Source organism: Emys orbicularis, chromosome 7 (assembly GCF_028017835.1).
Source record: "Emys orbicularis isolate rEmyOrb1 chromosome 7, rEmyOrb1.hap1, whole genome shotgun sequence".
Lineage (NCBI taxonomy): Eukaryota > Metazoa > Chordata > Testudines > Emydidae > Emys > Emys orbicularis.
In genome coordinates this window covers 124,415,603-124,433,509 of record NC_088689.1, presented here as the reverse complement: position 1 = coordinate 124,433,509, position 17,907 = coordinate 124,415,603, and positions in this window count along the sequence as shown.

Below are 17,907 nucleotides of genomic sequence, written 5' to 3'. Positions count from 1 at the left end.
ATAGGGAGATCATGGATAGGTCAGAACTCCCTAGAGTGTACTCAGTGCTAAAGCTAACGTTACAGCAAACTAGTAATTTTGATTTGTTCTCCATCTGAGAAGATCTCTGTCCAAATGTGGATAAAGGGTCCCTTTCTTCCTAGTAACATCTGAAATCACAGTCTGGCCTTCTGTAACAGGATACTAGTAGCTTCAGTTCCTCCGATAAGAGGGGAATGCTTCTCTTTTTTTGTTGTTGCTAATCCTGTGAGTGCCGATCAGTTGCAGTGCAGGTGTCTGATTTTCATTAAAATTGCAAATTGGACTGGATGCTTGATCAGATAACAAAGACATCATTGAAACCACGTGCCTTCCTTCAGCGGCAGAGCAGGGGACAAGACAAAGAATTTCCTAGTGTGTGTGTCCATTTGTGCATATTTACTGCAGAGAGAGCTTCTTTAATACTTTGGTCATGGGTGAATAAATAGCTTCTAAGAAATGCCAACCCCATCAAACTTGCTGCAGCTTCAGAAGAGCTTTTGAGATGAATAAGAGAGCTACAGTATTAGCCTTTTAGGGGGAAATGCAGTCTGTTCTTAAAGGAATCAATTAACTGCGTCATCACATAGGTCCCAATTCACATCATCCCTTCCCATAAAAGCACTTAAGCATGTGCTTAAAGTTAGGAAAATGCATCAGTGCCTTGAGGAATAGGGATGGATTTAAGCACATGCTGAAGGCCTCTCTGCTGAATCTTGTCTTGTGCTTTATAATATAGAAAAGAACAAGATTGTACTAAAAAGCCCAAACAATCCTGCTGCTTTGAACCTACCTGCAAATATATCATGTGAAATATAAAGGGATGGGTGCTCATTACTTATGCCCAATACAACTGAGAAAAAGAATCCATCATTCCAGGATGTCTTTTACAACCTTTGCTCTGCTGTAATGGGAATGGAAACCTCTCTGATCATAGAATATCAGGGTTAGAAGGGAACTCAGGAGGTCATCTAGTCCAACCCCCTGCTCAAAGCAGGACTAATCCCCAGACAGATTTTTACCCCAGTTCCCTAAATGGCTCCCTCAAGGATTGAACTCACAATGCTGGGTTTTGGGGGGGGGGGGGCAATGCTCAAACCACTGAGCTATCCCTCCCCTGAAAGGGAAAAGGTCAGGATTCCAAATGCTCCCACAGAAAAGCCAGTAGCACCACCAATTCCAACCCCAAAAGGCAGGTGGTTTTCAAGGATAGCTGTGATTCCTAAATAATAATAACTAAGCTTTGAGAAGCACCTGCTACCACCAGTGCAGGGAAAACGCAGCTTCAATCTGTGGTGTGTTGCTTAAGTCCTAGGATGAGAACTCCCATTGAATTCACTGGGGCCAGGATTTCACCCTAACCTTTCACTTTAGGCCAAGATGCAGATATACTGGAATTCTCATTCTAACTCCATTGTAGATTTCCAGCTGCTTCACCGAGGAGGAGCTTGGTTTGCACACAACTAGCTAAACCCTGCAGCCCTTACCCGTTGACTTGTTGCCAAAATAAGGAATGAGTAAGGACTGCAAGATCAGGAATGGTTGTGTAGTGTACCAGCATATGAATGACACTCATGTTGCAACCATAGGCTATTAAAGGTTCTGGTATATAAATAAGTGTACTGTCATGTCCAGCAATTGGTTCAGTTGTAAATCTTGTTGATCCCTGGGGATTAAAAATGCGACAATAGTCCAGGAGTCATTCAGATATCAGAGAACTTCTAATCAACAAAGAATGGCATAGGTGAAAAGATGATATCATTAGGCAGGAAGTGGCCACAAATTACTAGCAATATCAACAATGACTGCTGAAGACTCTTGGCCAAAAGTGTCTAATAAAGGGACACCAGCCAACAGACCGACATCAATGATCGGGAAGCTGGTTATCATAATGAATAATTTTATTTGGCAACTTTGTTCTAAACAAAACTGAGGATTTAATGGCTGTCCCTGACTGATGTCAGTACTACAGTGGCAAACCATGTTTCAAATGGCCGGTAATATGAAACAGATGTTTAAGATTTTTGCATCAAGAATCAATAGAGCCAAATACTGTAAGCACAAAGAAAAGACATGATAAGATAGGCCTCCTTTAATTATAAAAAGGGCATCTTTCTTATGGAACAATGGGACTGGAAATAGGTAGGCCATCTCTTCTTTTATTTTGTAGCCTTAAATTTATGGAGATATTCTATCTCCTAGAACTGGAAGGGACCTTGAAAGGTCATCAAGTCCAGCCCCCTGCCTTCACTAGCAGGACCAAGTACTGATTTTGCCCCAGATCCCTATGTGGCCCCTTCAAGGATTGGGCTCACAATCCTGGATTTAGCAGGCCAATGCTCAAACCACTGAGCTATCCCTCCCCCTTCATAGCCATAAAATCACTGTCCTATTAATAAGTCTGAACCAGAAACATACTTTGTATTTATTCAACACAGGGTCACACTGCTGCTCAAGGAATATTGCCGGGGAATGGCTATTCTGCCACAATGAGAATGCTAGAAAATCTGTTCATATGATATCGGTTGCCCATTACAATAAATCAACCTCAGCTGGGCGGTAAAGAGGTTGTTGTTTGTCCCTTTAGACATGAAGAGTTTGTTCCATTGTGTAAGAGTTGTATGAGTTTCATCTTTCTCTCTTCTCACCGAAGGAATTTAATGTGAAATCTGCAATGATGAGCTTACTAAACTCTCTCTATGGAATGCAAAGAAACGTGCAGCACTGCAGATTAATTTTATATAAATGATTGGGGTTACTCACTTTTGACATTGTAAAGAATGACATTTTGGTTTTCTCCTCAGCATTTCCCCTGGCTATTCTTGGATGAGGAATAGACAGGCTCCCGGTGAATGTTGCATCGGAATCCTATTTTTTTTAAATGAAATTTTGTATCTTACTGGAAAAAAATGGTGTTTCTGGAGGATGACATTAAGGACCAGTTTTCAAAAGTATTCAGCATCCAACAGCTCCTGTTGTCCCCAGCGGGAGCTGCTGGAGGAGGGGGAGAAGCACTTTTCAAAATGGCTGCTTTATTTAGGTACCGCAATGGGAGCTAAGCTCTTCTGAAAATGTCATCCTAAAGCTAATATGAAAGATGTCAGCGAGAGCCACATCGTGACCGTAGAGGGTGGGAAGTTCAAGTTAGCAGCTCAGCTAAGCGGAAGGCTCTTGTTTAGATTCAATGGAATCAAACTCTTGTGATCTGTTCTCTGGGCATTTTAACCCCAAATGGTAGAAATGGTGGGAGACCAGCTGCTCTTGTGACATTTTTCTCTAAGCGGGGCTGTATCCAAATGATCTGGAATAAGGCCACTTTCCAACTCCGGACCTGATCCAGAGCTAAGACCTTGCTGATGGGTTCAGATCTGGGGATTCATCTCTGAGCATATGCAAAATTCAGGATGGATTTGGATGTGAGATCCTAGTCCAGGCCTGTCTCTAAGTAACTTACAGAAATACTGTAATAGCATTACAAGCCCAGGCCTCAAATGTGGATCCCTAAGTCAGGGAGCCCAGGTCAGAAACCAAGATGAAATCCTGGTCGCCCAGGCACAGTAAAAGGGAATTGGGGAAAGCCTGGCACAAGGATTGGGTGGGGTGGTGGATTCCTTCCCCTGCACCTTTCTACTGATATAACTATGGGGCTTGTACCACTTTAACTAAACCAGTGTACAACTTTCTAGTGTAGGCAAGGCCTTATTCAGTTTGACTTCAGTTCTCACCCAACAGTCTCTCCCTAATCAGGACCAGTGATTTGAAATGAATTGCACTTACTCTCTCTCTCTCTCTCTCTCTCTCTCTCTCTCTCTCTCTCTCTCTATATATATATAGTTTGACACAGCTCTTTAGCATAAAGTTGCAAACTCTATTCCTTTCCAACCTGTGTCTAAAAGTAAACATGCTGGAACTGCAGTCAGCAATTGTCAGACTCTGGTAAAATTTCACACGATTTCTCTGTGAAACTGAAACAAGATAAAGAGGATTTGGTAAGAATTTAAACATAACACTAGTTATAGTATTTGGGAGCACAACAGTTGCATAACACTGTGAAAAATAGCACAGCTGTTCACTTTTATAGCATGCCAATAGCTATATCCTTCTCCCCCTGCAAGAGGTGTATATAGTATAGATTAACATTCCTTTCCCCAAATCCCAATAGGGACAACTATATTGTCTTCCTGTCCTGGAATTTTGGTCAAATTCACTAGTCCTTCTTGTCTAGTCTCAGCACTTATCTACAAATCAACACTTGAAATCTTCACATTAATATCCTTTGATTTCTGGCCAGTGTTTGTTAAATGTAATTGAAAGGGCCAGGATCACTTGCTCTGGGCTGCACTTGCCTTCTCACTCGCTGCCTGTGATAACCACACACAGCATGAAAATCCGATTCCATGTGAGATTAGGACAGCATAATCTCATTAACAATGACAAGCGCTAGTGGTGCTTTCTCCTGCTCCGTAGACATGACCATCAGTCCTTGGGAAGCAGAGAAAGCCGTGGGTTTGTTTCACAGCCAGTCACGATGATAATCTACCAAGTGATGATGGCACTCCACGTGGACACTGAACAGATCCTCAGCTGGTGTGCAACAATGCAACTCCATTGGGGTCAATGGACTCATGAGACCACGTTACATTTGTAAGCTTTTTGGGGGGGACTATGTCTACATACATGTGTATACAGTCCCTAGTATATTCTGGGCACTACTCTAATACCAGTCTTTATACCTGCATCAAAGTGAGCCCAAAGCTAGGCTTTGACATAAATGAGCCTGACTCTCCACCACAAAGGCTTAATAGGTTTGAGCCAAATCCTGTTTGCCTTTCTCCCATGAATAAGTCCCTTTGAATCCAACAGTATGAGTGAGCAGGGTGAACTTCATCACTGACGGTTGCCTCTCCTACCTATGTCTCTCTGAAGCATGGAAAAAACTGGGTCTCTGCAAGCACTCGCTACAGCCGCAGAGTGCAGTATGGTAGGCAGTCACATTGACTAAGTCCAGTAGGCAGTATTTGTAGGACAAGGTCCAAGGAACATAGAGCTAGCTAAGGCTTGTGGCTGTTCCCCTGATGCTTTATCTGTCGCTTGCCATCTGTAATAGGGAACAATACCACATGCTCACAAACCTTTCCAAAGGAGTATGTGGAAATGTAGCTGTAAAATTACCACTGTTGGTATGAGCCACGCATGATGCTATTATCTGAATTATTCCTTCACGGTGTAGTATGGTAAGGAAGCATTTCCTTATGTCCAAGTGCTAGAGTGCAAATGGGTTTGGTTCGGTGCTCACTGATGTCAATGGGAATCTTTCCATTTACACTAGTGGCTGTCACATCGGACCCCTTGTAACCATGACATTTTCAAAAGCAACCTATACATTTGTACTTGCAATTTTACAAGTGCAGGTATAAAAATCCAGCATGCTAATCGTATATCAATCAGGCAACTAAATATCTATAAATTGTATGCACATAGGGGGGTTACACATGCAAACAATCATGAGCTGAAAGTTGTAGGCACCCATTTTTAAGAAGCCTTTTTGAAATGTTTCTTATAGAAGTTGTAGCATTTAGCATGTGGATCAAAATTTAGGAGCCTCAATGAGCAAATAAGTTAAACGTTTGGAGGTGTTATAGTCGGAATACAAGATAAATCCTATGCCCACATCCCAGCCTCACGCAAGCGTTGGAAGTCTTTATGAATTAAAAACCACATCTCAAACTATCAAAGTGGGGAATAGACACATTTTGTGCTGCAGGCTGTTTGGCTATTATTTATACAGTATTGATGTTCATGGGTCAGTTACCAAATTTATGTAAACACTATGGTGCCACCTATTGGATATAAGACCTCTTTTTTCGTATGAACAAGATTATCTATTTTAGCTAAACTGAGCTGAAATATGGAATGAATACATGATGATTTTGGTGAATAAATGTTGATGGTTGAAGTAAAAATCTATATATATTTCAGATTAAGAAATTGTCAAATTCACTTTTTAAATCCTCCATTTGTGTGCTTGTTTTATAAAGCTGTGTCATTCTGACAAGCACTTAAGACAACTATTGGATGTGAACTGAACACTGAAAACTGCATGATTGTTTGAAAGTTAGACCTGAAGTCAATGGGAGCTTGGAGCCTGTGAAAGGCAAGCCATTTTTAATAGATGCCCAAATATGGATTTACATGCCTACCTTTGGGCATCCGAGTTTGAAAGTTTGGGCCCGATATCAAATGAATAAGCTCAGTTTTAAGATGTCATCATATTTTTGAGCAATCATAGCAGTGGTACATTTGCTGTCATTTCAGAGTTCTAACCGATCCAAAATATTTAGCAGACTAGAACAAGAGAGGGCAAAGCAAAGTTTAAAAATAGATTTTTTTTGCCATATAGATGTGATAATTACGGTATATTAAAAAAAAAAGTATCCTTAGAAAAATGTTAGCTGCTCAGATTTTCACATTTCAAAAGGCACAATTGAAACAAATTTGGCTCTACTGGTCCGATAGATAGGACATTGGACTGTATGGCAGAATACTGTATGGCAGGATCCAGTGCATCCACAGGCCTACTGGGTGACCTTGGGCACCTCTCTACCTCAGTTTCCTTTCCGATCCTTTGCTTGTCTTGTCTATTTTGACAGAAAGCTTTTTTTTGTATCTTACTATATGTATGTACAACACCTAGCAGAATGGGGCCCTTATCTTAGGTGTTACTATAATGCAAATATTAATAATAAGGTTCTTAAACTCAAACATAGGAGTTTTGGACTGGGTAAAATAGACCATGTAAAATATAAAGGTTATAAAGCTTTTGAAGTGTGATCCCTAGTTCATACCGAAGTCTACGACATGCAAAATGTTATGAAAATTGGACCCTGTGCCTCAAAATGTTCTGTTTTATTTCTTCCACACGAAGTGGCTTAAATGCTTTCCTTAAATGTAGAATATTTCTGGGAGCTAAAGATAGTTACAGGCTGAAAAGGCAGAGATCTCAGTAACCCTGAGCAAATAAATAAGTTATGAAGAATGTTTAGTGAAAATAAACCCCTGGAGGAATGGAACTCATTACTGGGAAGACAGAAGAGAGACATTATTTCCAGTGGGGTACAGTACCATACACAGAAATACAGAGGCATTATTTAGGCCAGTGGATAGCAACCATATTTTTCTACTAATGCAACAGAAATATATTGCGGATGACTGAAGTAATAAGGCTCAGTGATCCTTCCTCGTGTTCCGAACTAATTTACTCTGTGAGCAGACCCCGTGATCTCGGTGGAACTAGTTGTGTGGCATAAGGTTCTACTTAGCGTGACTAAGGGTGGCAGAATCTGGCCCAATATCAGTTGTGCTAAAGGACAATGTTGGTGTAAGAAGAAATGGATATAAACTGGCCACGAATAAATTCAGGCTGGACATTAGAAGTTTTCTAACCATCAGAGGATGAGGTTCTGGGACAGTTTTCCAGTAGGAGTGATGGGGGCAAACAACTTACTTAGTTTTAAGAGAGAGATGGACGAAATCATGAGTGTGATTGTATGGCAGGGTTGCTTGTGATGGTGGGGGTCAGGACTCACTTCTAATTTATGTCTTATGTTCCTAAAAGCTCATCCTTCAGGATTTCTGCCTGCCACCTAGAGGGGTCAGGGAGGGAATTTCCCCTCATAAGAACAGCCATACTGGGTCAGACCAAAGGTCCATCCAGCCCAGTATCCTGTCTACTGACAGTGGCCAATGCCAGGTGCCCCAGAGGGAGTAAACCTAACAGGTAATGATCAAGTGTTCTCTCTCCTGCCATCCCTTTTCACCCTCTGACAAACAGAGGCTAGGGACACCGTTCCTTACCCATCCTGGCTAATAGCCATTAATGGCTTAACCTCCATGAATTTACCTCACCTCTGTATTCTGGGTTTTTATGGTTTGTTTTTATCTCCTATCAACTCTGAAGCATCAGGGTTGCTCATCGCTGGAGATGGTACCCTGAATGGGGAGGGCCAGAGCTCTGAGTTGGCTGGCTACTTCTTGCTCACATACTCAGGGTCTAAGTGATCACCATATGTGGGGTCAGTAAGGAATTTCCCCCCCAGCTCAGATTGGCAATGTCCTTGTCTTTCTCTGCAGGCTATTTTCCAGTATTATCATAGAATCATAGGGTTGGAAGGGACCTCAGGAGGTCATCTAGTCCAACCCCCTGCTCAAAGCAGGACCAATCCCCAGACAGATTTTTGCCCCAGATCCCTAAATGGCCCCCTCAAGGATTGAACTCTCAACGCTGGGTTTAGCAGGCCAATGCTCAAACCACTGAGCTATCCCTCCCCTGGATATATCTCACTTAATCATTTCCCTGCTATTGCAGGGGCGTTGGGCACTGGTGCACCTTGGTCCCTCCTATTCTCTGCCCGTGGTACACAGCGGGCTGTAATACTTTGGGTTAACTTTGCTTGTTGGGTTTAGTGTGCGGGTGGTGGTGGCCTGTGGTATACAGGATGATCTGGTAGTCTCGTCTGGCCTTAAACTCTGTGATTCTATGAATTTGACTGAGACCAAAATAGTCCCTGGCCCTATGCAGGGCATTTAGGAGGCGTAAGGCACCCTCTTGTGCAGATTATTTGTTCCCAGTAGAAGACAGCAGAGCAGTCTCCACGGGGCTGCTTCACCTTCTGCTCAGGTGGGGCAGGGGAGTGGGTGGAGTTTGGGCAGTGAGTTATCTTCCCCCAGGTATTGTGCCTCAGAATGGTGCCTGAAGGTCTGTCTTCACTGCAGCGTTCACTCAAGTCAGCCTAGCTCCAGTGAGAGCAGCCACATTGTGAAATAACACTCAGGTTGCTGTGTCCACATTGGCACTGCACTCGTTCACATGTGGCTCTAGGACTTCTGGGGGCACGACCCAGTGTTCTTCTTAGCACTGCAGTAAGTTGAATTGCTCTATAAATTCTTTCCCAGTGATTCGTAGGAGAACATGTCTGTCCTTTCTGGGCACAGAGGGGGAATTATGGCAAGACGCTGGCGGTTGAGTGGCACTTGAGTGGTGCGAGCCTGTGTTGGCGCTCTGGAGTGGTTATGTTAGCAGCTGATGAGTTATACTAACTTGAGCCGTTAGCTGTTGGACCAGCCAACCTGAGTTAGAAGAACCATCGCACTCAAGTTAAAGGGTTTTGTGTGTGTTACAGGGCTCATATTACGGGCAATACTCGAGTTATATCTCAACTTAAATCTACAATGGAGACAAACCCTGAGGCACAATGTCTCCCAGGGCTATTTCTGGGATGGTGCAGTTTACACTCTACCACTTGGTCAAGGTTATGCCTTGAGGCACAGTCTAGGCCTTAGTAACTCAATCTACATTATACTACATTTTCTTGCTTCCTATTAAGCAATTGTGAGCGATCTCCCCAAGGAATCAGGCTTGGCCAATACAGTGTTTGTGTTGCTGCCCTCAAATAAGCTGGGTTGTGTTGGAGGGAGCTCTATTAAACACAATGGGGAAAATCAATGCTGTTCAGGAACATGGTTCTCTCTTCACTGCTTTCCTGACCTCTCTAGTCCCTGAGGCTTGAGTGAGTAAGTGAGAGTGGGTGAAGATTCACACTTTTTCTTCTTGTTACACTGGTGCTGAGTGATGATGCAATAGGAGTTGGTGAAACTCCACGAAAACGTGAGGGTGGTTTCATTTAAGAATGAGTTTCTCCTGTAGTGTCGTCTGCTTTGGAATGCACAGGAATCCGCACCACTGACCATTTTTAAATCAAGCAGGGATGTTTTCCTAAAAGCTCTGCTCTAGGGATTATTTTGAGGAAGTTCTATGGCCTGTGTAATACAGGAGGTCAGGCTAGATGGTCCCTTCTGGCCTTGGAATTTATGAATCCATGATTTGTTTTGGTGTTGTACTCCTTATCTGTTTATGAGGAGGAATGCACTGGATTTCTTTTCTTTTCTTTTCTTTTTTTTTTTTTTTTTGCAGTTTATCAATGACTTTAGCACATTGGTGCTAAAACTGAATTTACTCTTAGAAATATTTGTATTGGGCTTTGCATGTTTAGATTAGCAAGGACAATTATCCATTAAATACAGCAATAAATCTGGATCTTAAAGAACGACAGAGTAAAAATGAGAGTGAGTTAATATCTGTTGAAGTGCTCCTCAGTCAGCAATCACAGAGAAGTGTCAAGTGATAGTATTTGATGGATCAGCTGCTGATTTTTTAGTTCTGGCTTCTCAGATCCAGGAGCTTTGTCTTTTTTATTATTATTATGGGAACCAATTAGTGTATCTGGAGAATAACTGTACTGTATTCACTATTAGCCATTTGATAAGGTTGGAAAAACATGGAAGAACTTGGTACTGTGACAAGGGAGTACTGAGCTTAACAAACATAGCTCTGTTATTGTATTTTCAGAAAACTTCAGTTGTGTTTGATTTTAACGGGTGGCTCCATAGTCTGGTTCAACTTGACTTAAGATAACATTCGTGTAAAATCTTTAATCTTTCACTCATACTTACAGTATGAGAGAGATTCTAGAATGTTGAATCCAGTCAATACAACTTAATCCACAGCAGAAGACGATCCAAGGACCAAATTTGGATCCCAGTGAAGCCAATGAGTGTGCTCAATGCAGTGAGACCAGGGTCAGCCCCAAAACTTTTCCAAACCAACGCTAGCCTATCATCTGATTGGTGATTGAATCGAAATCCACATATTTACGTTTTGGAAAACGTGCAGATTGGCACGTCACTGTTGTGTCACGTGCCCCAAAACTATTAGAGTGAAGAAGAAATGTCATTAAAACTGAGAATAACCACAACCAGCTACGAATGGTGCTCGACTTTTTAATTTTCAAAGTGGATTTTAGGAGAGCTAGGCGTTTTACTTCCTGAAGAGTAGGAGTTAAGAGGGAGAGGCTGGTGGCCATGGGCAAATCCCAACTGCCTGTTTGTTCACATTGGGAAACCACCATGCTATTGATCATAACTGGCTCCTGAGAGGGCCAGGCCTGGAACAGCACGTTTGGAATAACACAAGTTGGGACGGAGATGCACTGGCACGGCTGTCTGGGGAAGCTGATAGGAAGCCTGGCTGCAGCCTGGTTGTTCTAATAGTGTCAATGCCTCATGATCGCCGAACGCACCCAGTTGAAAAAACAAATACAAAATGCATGCACTGTCTGCAGTTAAACTGCTCTAGGGATGAATTTGGCCTGTAGATCTTAGGGACTCTTTATGTATAAGGTTATTTTTGCCCTCCTTTATGGCAGGGTAAATAAGAAGCAACTCTATTGAAGCCAATGGAATTACACCAGTGTAACAACAGTCTGACAGCAGAATAAGGCCTACCTGTATGTGCCTGGACTACACAAATTAACATTGATGAGAGGAGGATTAAGGCAGTGGAAACCTGGGTTCTATCCCCAGGTCTGCCACATACTTCCTCTGTGACCTCAGCTAGCGTAAACTGACAGAGCCCTATTGACATCAGTGGAGCGACGTTAACTTGCATCACTTGAGAACCTGGACCTTAGTTTGATTTTGCCTCAGTTCCCCATCTGTAAAATGGAGACAATAATAATACTTCCCTTATTCTCATGATGCCCATGGATAAATGTCCATGAACATTTATGAGGGGCTCCCAGACCCAAGGCTTATGCATGGCATTGAAAAAAATTATAAAACCAGCCAGTACTGAAAAAATACGGTGAGAAAATCAGTATCCGTGTGGCAGGACCAACATGTGTTGACAGGATGGTTACTAAATAGAAAGAAGCGCATTTCTGCACATTTCTATCTTCATTCAGCATATAACTCCACAGCTGTAAGTACTCTGGGCTGAAATTACAATGAAATCCCGGAGGTTGCTATAGGAATACTGTGGCCTCCAGAAAGACGACCGTTTTAAACAATTTGTCCCTAATTGAAAAAGGTCAGATGAGGCCGACTTTACAAAGTTTACATAACAAAGAGTAATTCTGTTAAATAAAATGATTAATTTCTGTCATTACACATCAAACAAAGCAGTTACAAACCATGATTGTCCGTGTTCACATGGCACTGAGAGATTTTTTTCACTTCTTGCGTTTCCAGTAACTAAGTCTTTTGACTAAGACGTAACTCTTTGGCATTATTTAGCTGAGGAATTGTGAATGGGAACTGAGTAGGCTGCCGTATAAGTGTGAGATATGTTGCACTAGTGTTGTGGTAGATAAAAGACAACAGCTCTTTAGAATGGACTGAGCCTTTCCAAAGATCACAGTGTGAAGAAAAATGCGTAGGCAGTACAATGGGGCAATTGTTCTTTTTTCCAGATACAAGGAGGCATTGCGGGGAGGGTGTCACAACATAAAAATGATAGATTGTTCCTTAACAATCTTTTTTGTCTGTTTGGTTGCATATACACATCAGGAAGAACATGGAAAATCTTTGATCTCTTCAGTGCTTGCTATGTTAGGGTAGACGTTGGATATATTAAAAATATCCACAGCCCTACTAGCTTAAAAAGCATGTCCCTTTAAGGGACTCAAGCGATTTCATAGTTTTACTTGTCAGAGCCCCAGTATCTGTGGATTTGGGGGTATCTTGCCTTTATTATTAGGATTATGGAAGTTTCTAGAAACTACAGCTGAAAGCAGGGCTCTGTGCGGATTTGTGGCACTTGAAACCAGCTCTGCAGGGCCCTAGGCAAGTGGTGCTTCCATGCCACCAGCAGGCAGCCTGTGTGGAGGTAATGTCAATGCACCATACTGCCTGGGAGACCAGGCATGGCGGGAGGTGCCCACTCATGATAGAGATGACTGGCAGCTTCTCCTGTGACCTCTGATTGCCCCAGACCTACTATTGAAGCCTGGAGGGTGTACCAGGCAGTTGTCTGTTCAACAAGGCAGATCCCTGACCTGTTGCTGAGACAGACCCTGCCTTGTTCCTGGTTGCTGCCTCCTCATCCTGTACTCTGGTTCCTAGCGATTGACACCAGCTTGACCCTTAGATCCAGTTCCTGGCTATTGACCCTGGCTTACCCCTCTGCTACAGTTCCTAGCTGTTGACCTTGGTGTGACCTCTGGCTCCAGACCCCAACTACCCACTCTGGCTTGGCCCTGGAGGCCTGACTCCCTACAGTTCCAACCACTGGACCTGAGTGCCCAGGCCCCATAGTGCTAGGGGCTGTACTGACCCATAAGACACAATCAGTTCCCCCCCAAAGTGCAAAGTCTAAACAGACGAGGCAGACAAAGGGAAGGAGATGAATTATTTCCCCCATTTTATTGTTGGGTAACCAAGCCACTGAGAGACGAAGTGACTTGCCCAGGGTCTCACCAGAAGCCTGTGGCAGTGCTGGGACCTGAATCCACATCTCATGAGTCTGTCCAGTACCGTCCTTTTAAAGCATTGCCTTAAGGTCTGTGGGGAGTCCATTTGTTGTCCATGTATTCTGGATGCGTAAATGTCCAAATGCTCCTTTGCCCAATCCCAGGAGACAGTTCACCCACCTGTTGGATCTTCTCACTCTCACTCACCCTCTGATATTTGAACTAGAGTATTTATTAGCCTCCTTTTTAATTCCCCATAGTGTAGTCCTTTTCCTTTTCCTTTTCCTTTCTTCAGCCTCCTCTTTTGTTCTCCTCTCCTTCCTCCCTGTAAGCACAATTTCCATGCTCTTCCTGGGAATGAGTCATTGAGTCCTGTCAGCTCTTCACCATGGATGGCAAAAGAAAAGAAAAAGTGAAAATAAGGAACAGAGACAGAAATTGCTTAAACGCAAGCCAAACACTTCACAGAAAAGCCAATGTTATGGCATCTGAAATAAAATCACACGCGCGAGCTCTGCCAAATTAGTGTCTCTTGAAATGCTGGAAATCTGGAAGTGTTCAGTGTGTTTAAACATCAGCATTCTAGCCTAAACATCAGTGAAGGATTTGGGGTTTGACATTCGGCTGTTGGGTACACTCATCTCCGCTCCAGGAAATGTTACAATCCCTCGCCGGGGCTTTAGGAAATGCATCTTTTCACTACTCGGAGAGGGCATCTCATGGTGATTTGCTCTGTGGTCAGGAGATGGGATGACTCGTGCCCCAGAACTTGTGACACAGCTGCCGTGCCATATTATGGTACCTGTTTTACAAGGGGATAAACGGAGGCGTGGGTTGATTGAGTGACTTGCACAGTAAAGCAGAAGCAGAGCCTGAAATGTAACCCATAAATTCTGATTGCCAGTCCCTCGCTTTGACCACTGTACCCACTAGGACCTTGATCCTGTAAGTTTTGGTACAGTGCTAGGTGGCTGTACTCCAACACACACATTAGCAGAGGCTGTGTTTCGGCACAAGAGAAGGTAAGTACCAGAGGCCGGACAGTGTTGAGTGTGTGTCATGAGGAGCAAGATTTTGTGCCTTATAACTCTTTCTTGCAATACTTCTGAATACCGGAGACTGTGAAGCTCTTGCAGCCAGCTGTTTTCTCAGTACACCACAACAACAACAAAAATGACAGACTGTTTCCAAGGAACTGTTAATAGGGTTTGTAATAGTCCCAGAACCTTGGTCAAAGGACTGCAAAGTTTGTAAGCTTGCAAAGTGTGGATGAAATTAAAATCACCACTGAATTTTGCTTTTGCCAAAAAATATTCACACCGTCAAATCCCAAGCATTTCCTACACCTCGTGCTATAAATCTCAGATGTTTTAATTGTATTTATTTTTGTGTCACAAGCTAATCTATTTAGTTAGGCGACCAGATTTCTTATCGTTAACAATTTCAGAAGCATTTTTTTCCATCTGTTTTATGTGCTAAATCACAAGATCTATAATGTTGCAATCCATTTTTCTCCATAAAAGCATTTAACAATCACAGTTAGATTGGCCCCTCTGACAGATTAGATAGGTTTTTAGTCTTGGCCTTTGATGAAATACAAGGGAGAGTAGTAAAAAGTCCGCATAGTGAAAGGTTTGACTTCTTATCTTCAGAGATTAGCACCCTGCCTTTGCAAACAGCTACCAGAAAGCCTCGTGGGGACTGGCCATTATCAAAAATAGTTGCTCTTCAGGGACTTGAAGGGCGAAGAGAAGCCACTTTGTTTTAATGAGTAAAAATATGTGGTGCTGCCCAATTTAGCTGCTCAGGGCCGTTCAGCAAAGGAGACCGGGGTTTTCTCAGCAGTGCACATCTGGTCTCCTATATATTTTATTTTAAACATTTTGCAAAATGCAAATACAATCACTGGAATTGTGACAGCATTAAATCTGACCATTTAACTACTTGTTTTGTCTGCCTCTCAGTCTAGCCAGCTGGGAAAAGGACAACAGCAAACAGCCTTCAGATCTTGGCATGGAACATAAAAGGACAAACTACCATTATTCCAATTTAACAAAGGCATTTCTGATATTCCTGAGGTTGTCTGTCCATCCTGACTCCCTCCCATGCTGTGTCTTTGTGACGGTGCACAGGAACGAAGAGTCCTCTATATCTATCCGCCCCTCCATTGTATTAATACTTGAATAGTCCAGCGGGCATGGCAGGATTTTTCAAGCATGGGAACATATAGGTGAAATTGACCATGTTTTTGTTGAAGTGCAGCCAGCTCTTGAGCGTATGCTCACAGTGACATGGGCACCTCACAAGTGATCATGCACAAGATGTGCACGGGGCGGGGCGGGTGTGTACAAACCCACATGCATATGAAGACTGAGTTAAGGGCAAGATGAAAACCAAATCCTGTTGTCCTTTGTCTGTTGTGAATTACAGTGTTTAGCTTTGATTTGGAGAGTGTGAAATGGGTACTAAGAACTGATCAATTTGAGCTGGTTTCCAATTTTTAGGAGCTCTAATGAAAATATGTGGTTTTTGAAAAAAATTCTGATGTGAACTAGTCAGAGAAGCTGCACAATGTCAGATTGGTTGGTAGGTTAAAGACATTGGAGAGGTCCTGATGGGTGAAGGGGAAAAAGTTCTGAGCCACCTTTCTGCTTCCAAAATCTCAGGAATGGGTGGAGGATTGGTTCAGTTCCTGGTGTAACTTAGAGCACCCTAAAGGCTGCTTTAAATTAGGTCAGCCAGAACAGGCCTCCTAAGTCCCCAGCTACTGGTTGCTGGAGCACATGACATTCCCCCCGCTGACACTCCTAGGGTGGTGGTGGGCAGGAGGGACTGGCATAAAGCCAGATCTGCTGCCTTTACACCACCTGTCAATTCCTCTGATATCAGGGGACTATACAGCTGCTGTGTCATGGCAGCGAGCAATGCCAGGCAGCTAAAACTGGCGTTGAGAATCCGGCCCTGTGTTTGAAAGCACAGGGCTCTAATTGTGCACGTGTTTTTACATGCAGAACTCTTGTGGCCAAGATTTTAAAAATAAAGGCCTATGTGTTGTCCAAAGTGGACTAACCTAGCACCCCATGGAGCTGCCATCAGTGTATGTTCTCGCATTCCAAGACATCTGTTCAGTAGGCTTTTTGACGAAGGCAGAGGATATGGTTCCTCCCTATAACAATGAAGAAGTTGAAAGGAATTTCTGTAAGTGAATGGCTGGCTAAGTTCCTGTTGGAAGGATTAGTTTAATGCTACAGGGATTTTATTGCATTTATTGTATTGTTAATGATGTCTTAGGGCACCTAGGGCCTTGGGTGGTGTTTTTTTTACTCTAAATACATTTTAAATTTAAATAGAAAGTGTATGCTAGGCACCTTACTAAAGGAACCCTGTTAAAAGCTGTCCTCACCCTATTCTCAGCAAAACATTTCTGAGAAGATGAAACACCAAAATGTTCTCAAAGCCAGGATAGATTCATTCAATTTTGTTTGGCTTTTTATTAGAGGTGGCTGAAAACTAGGAAAATGGGGTCATGAAAAAATTTGAAATTTCCAAGTAGTTTCCATTTCATAAGATTCAAAATTTGTCAGGTTTTTTGGGGGAAAGGGGGGTGGGGTTGCTAACTTTTCCATATTTCTAATTGAATTTTTTACCAAAACTGTTTTTGTAATTTCTCACTTAACAGTTTTCAGTCAGAAAAGGCAGGTTTTGGCAAACAAACAAAAAAAAAAATTGAGAAAAAAAATCAGTTAAAAATAGTGTGGAGAGCTTCACAAAAACCAGAAAGTGCTGATCCTTTCACAGGAAGTTTCATTACTGAAAAAAGGCCATTTTATTGCTATTGAAAAGCAATTTCCCCCCCGTGCATGTCAAAGGTTTGACCAGCTCTCCTTTTAATATTACTTTCCTTTTTGTTCCTTTAGCAGGTGCACCACTGTAGTCTTCAGACCATGTCCACACTTACAAGTTTACAGCTGCACATTGTACTGATCTGGCTGTATTGCTGTAAAAGCGTTCGTGTACCTGCATTATGCTGACAGGAGAGAGCTCTCCCATCAGCATCCTCAAACCAGCTCAACGAGCGGCAGTAGCTATGTCAACAGGAGAGCATCTCCCACCGACATAGTACTGTGCACACATGCGCTTATGCCGGCAAAACTTATGTCACTCGGGGTGTGGTTTTTTTCCACACCCCTGAGCGACAAAAGTTTTGCTGATATAAGTGCTGGTGCAGACGTGGCCTCAGGGTAGACGCTACATATGCCAACAGGAGGGGTTCGCCCATCAGGGTAGTTAATCCACCTGCCTGAGAGGCTGTGGGTAGGTCAACGGGAGAATTCTTCTGTCAACCTAGCGCTGTCTACATGGGGACTTAAGTCGGCTTAACAATGCCGCTCAGGGGCACAGTCGCCAACTTTCCGTTGTGCCGGGGCGTGCTCGAGCCCCAGCTCTGCTCCAGGCCAGCCCCCACTCTACCCCTTCCCTCAAGGCCACACCCCACCTCTTCCCACCCTCGCTCCACCCCATACCGCCTCTTCCCGCCCCGTTCCACCCACTCCCCCGAGCACACCACGTTTTCACTCCTCACCCC